We start from the raw sequence: 6573 nt of genomic DNA, 5'->3' as shown, positions 1-6573 counted from the left end.
AGTGGGACAGCACTGTAGGTGCCACTTTGGTGGCATGCATGTCAAGTACCAGGAAGATGGTGGGAGAGATTTCTTTACTCTTCTGCACAGTAAGAACCCAGATCCTTTATTCTGGTCCCTCCTTTACTACTGCTAGAGGACCTTGAGCAGTGGGTGGGGGGGGTGACTGGGACAACAGTGTATAAAGCTTGATGGCCATGGTGGATCAGTGCCAGAAAAAAACCATTTAGGTCCTCTTTTTGGCCTTTTATATTCCCTTCAGCCATAAGCTTCTTCCCTCATTGGCCAATTTGTTCCTCCATTCCCCCTGCATTTGAGGATTCTGACAGAGGGAAGTGAGGGCTGGGGATTGTGAACATCATCTAAGCTGGAGTTATAAGATTTTTTTTCCTAACTTCCTCTCCATATTAGCTGGCAAGTAAAGTGCAATGACTACTACACATAATTAACTGGGTGCACACTTCCAAAAATTTTCTATGGTCAGCCATAGTATGAGACAAGCACCTCTTTCCACAGCACAGATGAGCTGGCACTGGCCTCTCACTCCAATATCACACCATTCTACTCCTCCATGTTGTCTGTGGTGTACCCATATATTTCAGATCTTACTTTGGCTAGCTCAGGTTCTGGAATGACAGGTCACCTCCCTTGAACATTTGCTAGCTGCAGAATCCAACTGCACACTATCATCTCCCAAGTAACACATTATTTTTTTGTCATCAGCTCAGTTTTGTGTTACTTCATTCTCTTTTTCCATTGTATGCTTTTTTGTCAGCATGTCTGCCAACTTTCAGAATTGAGCCCATTGATTCCCCTGCACATGGCATCCCCAGCACAGAAGTGAGAGCTGTCTGGAGTGAATCTCATCCATAAAGCCCATGGAGGTGGTCTGCACCCTTGTCAGCATATTAACAATATAGACATTTATTGCAGGCACTAACCTTTCTCTTGTGGCTGGGATGGGAACCTGTGTCACCTCTGGAGCCACTATGCCTTCCAATATGTAAGTGAATCCTCCTGTACAACCACAAAGAGGGCTACTACATACATGTTTGGGTGGCCAAAAGCCCTCTCTAGTGCTGTCTCTTGTCACTGCTGCTCCTCCAAAAGATTGTGGTATTGGACATTTCCAATCTGCACCCCCCAAGCAAGCATATTTATCCTCCCCACACCAATTCCAGCAGATGCTAGGGCCATTAATCACTGGGTCATAATCTGGGCTTTACCCCTTTATGCTGATGGAGCTAACATTATCCATTTTGATGGAGGATTTTAACAACTGAGTGATTATAGTTTAAAAGTGAAGAAACTTTCAGTTAACTTGGAGTTCAAATAAATTGCTTGACTTTTTTGTTTTTTGTACATATTAAAATAAATAAACTAAGTTTAATCTTTGAGTTAGTTACTTATCAGGATCATTTTGGTAGGATTCTCAAACTCAGGAAACCCACACAGCCTTCCTGAAGACACTGGAGAGTATGAATGTCTCTCCAAACACCATCATATTGGGTGACTTCAACTACCCAAACATAGACTGGGAACATTACTCAAGCCCCAACACCCTAGCCCAAAGGTTCCTTGAGTTCATAAACTCAAATGCTATGGAACAACTAGTCACCATTCCCACAAGAGGAGAAAATATACTAGACCTGATCATCACAAACATGGGGACAAAATGCTCCACACCGGAAGTATATCCCTCATTGGTGAGATCAGACCATAAATTAATCTCACTGGAGATCCACATCCCGCCCCACCCCAGCAAAAAGACCACAGTGAAGAACTTCTCAAAAGCAAACTTCACACTTCTTAAGACTGGAGTGGTATCCTTCAAGGCCCCGAGCCAGTGGAAACCACAACCCACGCTGCTGAAACCCTTACAAATGCCTTCTACGAGCACCTCCAGGAATGTATGGATCAAGCAATCCCTAATAAAATCAAGACCCTTTCCACCAAAGGCAGGCCAGTCTGGTGGACTCCAGCCATAAACAAACTCTACAATAAGAGGAGAAAGCTACTACATGACCGAGCAAAATCCCTAAAAGGGAAGGCATCTCTGATCAATACTAGCAAAAACTACGATCACTCATAAAATCATCCAAGGCCAACTTTGAGAGAAAAATCGCTAATGACACAAAAGACAATCATAAAGCCTTCTTTAGCTATGTTAGAAACCTGGGTGGAAACTCCCAGATATGCTCAGAATTAGTCCAAAATGATAAAAAACCACTGAACCCACAGACATTGCCAACATACTGGCAGACACGCTCAGTGCAAATTTCTCCCTCCCTCCCCCAAAGGAGAAATATCTATCCCAACAGAGTCTAGCCTCCCAAACATCTCAGATGCCCAGGTGAGAGCTGCTCTCTCTAAAGCAAATAACACAGCATCAATGGGACCGGACGGTGTCCCCGGCTGTGTGCTACACGAACTCAATGAGGAACTAAACCCACACATAAGGCTGCTGTTTAATCTTAGCCTTACTACAGGATACGTACCCAAAGAATGGCGTACGGCAACTGTGGTCCCACTCCACAAAGGCGGTGCCTCTACGGACCCTGGAAATTACCGCCCCCATAAGCTTGACGAGCCTTGTCTGCAAAGCTATGGAGAGGATCATAATGGAACTCATAAATAAAGACACTGGATCCTACCCAATTTGGCTTTGTCAAGGGCAGATCCTGCCTCTTGAACTTGGTCGACTTTTTCAAAACAGTCACTAAGGCCATTGATGAGGGTAAGGCAGTTCACACAGCCTACCTTGACCTAGCAAAAGCGTTCAACACAATACACCAATTGGGCATCATAGAAAAGCTCACCAGCTTAGATGTAAACCCATATGTCACAAGATGGGTTGCAAACTGGCTCAAGGACAGAACACACAGGGTTAGAGTTGCTGGTGCCATGTCAGACTCTAAGCTGGTCACGAGCGGTGTCCCACAGGGCTCAGTCCTGGGCCCCCTCTTGTTCGGTATTTATTTTTCTGAAGTGCAGGCAAACATAGGGGGATTGTGGCTGACAAAATTTGCAGATGACTGCAAACTGGGCACCATAACTGACACTTCATCAGACACAGACATCCTCCAGAAAGGTCTCATAGAAATGGATAACTGGTGCCAGAGCCATGGCCTTAAGCTAAATGCCAAAAAATGTATAGTCATACCCTTTGGGAAAAACAAGGTTACCCCTAATTACCACATAGGTGGTAATCCATTAAACACGGAAGAAGTTATCAGGGACCTGGGGACCCAAGTTGACAGTAACCTCTCTTTTGACACTCACATTGCCAAAGTGGTTAGGAAGACCTTCTACATTGCCCACCTGATCATGAAGGGATTCACATCCAGATCAGGAGAGGTCATTGTACCCCTGTACTCTTCACTTATCAGACCAATGATTGAGTACAACGCCCCATTTGGAATATACCTTACCCGACACCTGCAGCAGTTGGAAAGACCCCAAAAGTTCCTCACCAAAAGGATAAAGGGGCTCAAACATATGTCATACGATGCCCGACTGAAGAAACTCCAGCTCTATTCAGTCGCATATCGTCTGCTCAGAGGTGATCTGTGCCTGACATACAAGGACATGTCCAACCCGGAATTAATGGACATGCTCGACCTCAAAAAATCCAAATCCACCAGAGCCACGAGAGCAAGAGACTTAAACCTCAACACGGATATAAATAGGACGTGCTGGAGGGACAAATTCATCACCCAGAGACTCTCTACACTATGGAACAGAATCCCAGTCCATGTGAGGCAGAGCCCCTCACTGACTCTGTTCAAGAGAAATCTTGACGAGTGGATGGGAGATCGAGGTTTACCGGAATCATCTCTGTATCACTGCTGGACAGAGGCACAGCAAACTAATGGGTATAGTATTCTCATCCTAAGGGGTGGTGAAAGCCACACACACTCTGGCTAGGCTTATAAATGCCCTAGGGCAGATAGCCTAGTATGAACCTATGAACCTATGAACCTAAATAAGTCAATTTATATTACAGAAGTTTACAAATGTGTACAAACTTGGTCGTCTTTTATTTGATGATTTACAACTGCTGGCTTATAGTTCAGATCTGGGAGTCTTGTGGAATAGTTTATTGTGCAGAGATTTAAATTTGGACACATGGTAAAGTTCTGAATTGATTTAGACTTAGTGTATATCTGGAAACACAATGCATATTATTTAAACTTAACTGTTTTTTTTTTATTTAATTTGTAAAAGATCTATGCATTGTATTTTTTTTTCTCTTATTTTATGACTGTTGCAGTGACTGTAAGAAGTAAACTTGGTGGGCATTTATAGACCAAGCAGCTCATATGCTGTTCTTTCCTTTCACATTTACTAAACCATATTATTTTTATTATTTAATATACAAATCTCTAATGAGCAGCTAAAGAAAGAAAAAATGTTATGTGTGTACACACTGTATCTGTACAGAATTAGCTTTGAATTTACCGTTGCTTAAAGATCTCTGAATCAGACAATGACTAGAGCTGTAGGTACATACCTCTTCATTCTCCCTAGGTAAGGTAATTGTATAGTTTCATACTTTTATAGATAAATACTAGTCTAGCTTCCCTTGATGGCCATTTTAAGCCAAGCCAGTTTCCTTTTTTGTGCTCAATTTAACCTATCCCATTAGGTTAGAGATTGGCCTTACCCATCCCATGGTCAATAATTATATATTATGCTTAATGAGAATAACTGGAATCATATCATAGATAATTTAAGGGGGCACATGCATGGGATAAAGCATTTAGGAGCTGCCTTTGTCCATTAGTACACGGAACAGTCCTGGGGTAAACTCTGTGTTTCCTATCCACAGATACAAGTTATATTTACCAGAAAGGCTCATTCAGATTCCTCTACACTTTGCTGTGAAGGAAAGGTTAGTTTGCTTTTATTTGTTCTATTTTGTATTACTTTATTGCCCTTTTATATTTTGAATACTGTGGTTTGTTTTCTTTACCTTGTGTTTTACTTGCATTCTGCTTTAACTAAATATTAAAACTTCAAAAGAGACCACAGCTATGTCTCTTCTGAGTCAGGCAGAAATTAGAACTGATCAATTAAGGACTCATTCATAAGATAGAAGAGGTCACTTAAGGTTAATCATTTGTGAACTGAGGGGGTGGAGGTAGGAACTAAACCTTCTATTTAAGGGATAAAATAAAACATTTTAAAGCTTTACCAGAAAGGCTCATCCAGACTTTACTACACTTTGCTGTGAAGGAAAGGTTAGTTTGCTTTTATTTGTTGTATTTTGTATTACTTTATTGCCTTTTTATATTTTGAATACTGTGGTTTGTTTTCTTTACCTTGTGTTTTACTTGCATTCTGCTTTAACTGCATATTAAAACTTCAAAAGAGACCACAGCTCTGTCTCTTCTGAGTCAGGCAGAAATCCCCCCCTTCCACCCAGTTACAGTTGTCTTGTTAAATAGCACTGTCTTTCTAGTTGCCTGCCTCTTATGTTAATCTGACCATATATCTCATTTCCTCTGCTTTCACTGGCTTGTGTGAGTAATCACAAAATCATCATTTTTGAAATCCCTCCCCTTCAACTATTTAAATTTAATGGCCATTCTAATGTATTCCATAGTACCATAATACAAAAGTGACCACCCCTTTCAAACCATCTTGCTGTTTTAAAAATAGTAACTCTCCACTAAACCTTAACTTTTTAGACAGGTAAAACTTAAGTTACCTACTTTCACAGCTAACTTCTCTAGTGCACACTGCAGTGTGCATTTTTTTTCATCTTACCTTTAAGCATCCCTGTGACTAGCACTTGCTCTAATACCTGCTGGAAAGCACTGGGAAGCCTTAAACAGATACAAGCACTCAACTCTCCTTGTTAATAAAGAGAAATTAATCATAGGCACTAAACAGCCTATAATTGCAAAGTACCTTGCTAAGGTAAGGGAAAACAGCTCCTGTACTTTACAAAAAAAAAGCACCAAACCAGGCATGTCCAAGGGTCAGCTTCTGGTGATTTCTCCTGTCCATCTGGTGAATCTGGGCATACTGGGGCAATGCAGCAATTGCCTCATGTACACAGACAACCCTCTCCTCCTACCACCCAACACTACAACCTGTGAGAGATGCACTTACATAGCCAAAATGGAAGCAAAGCTCTCTCCCCCCAAGATTGTGCTAGACAGTCAAGAGGAGAAGGTTAACACCCACACTACACCTCAAGCAACACATAGCCCTTCTAAACCCACACCACCAACACCCACATATAGCAACACTAAATCCACATACGCAGAGGCCCTTAACTGTAACCTGCCCAAGCAACAAGGACCTCTGAAGCTGAAACGCAAATAAACACCAGTCACAACCAAAGTGTCACATAGTTCACAACACCAGTGTGCCACCCAGCAACAGCCCCTAAGGCAAGACAACGTACCTAATACTTTAGTCATAGGTGACTCTATAGTCCGGCACACTGATGTCCCACTCACCAGGTTGAACAAGGAGAAAATTAGTCAGCAGCCTGTCGGGTGCCAGGATCCGCCACATAACACATGCACTCAAGTCAATCCACAACAAGTACAAATATGA

Source organism: Protopterus annectens, chromosome 7.part0, assembly GCF_019279795.1.
Source record: "Protopterus annectens isolate FY-2018-M chromosome 7.part0, PAN1.0, whole genome shotgun sequence".
Taxonomy (NCBI): Eukaryota; Metazoa; Chordata; order Ceratodontiformes; family Protopteridae; genus Protopterus; species Protopterus annectens.
Note: the sequence above shows the minus strand (reverse complement) of the source record.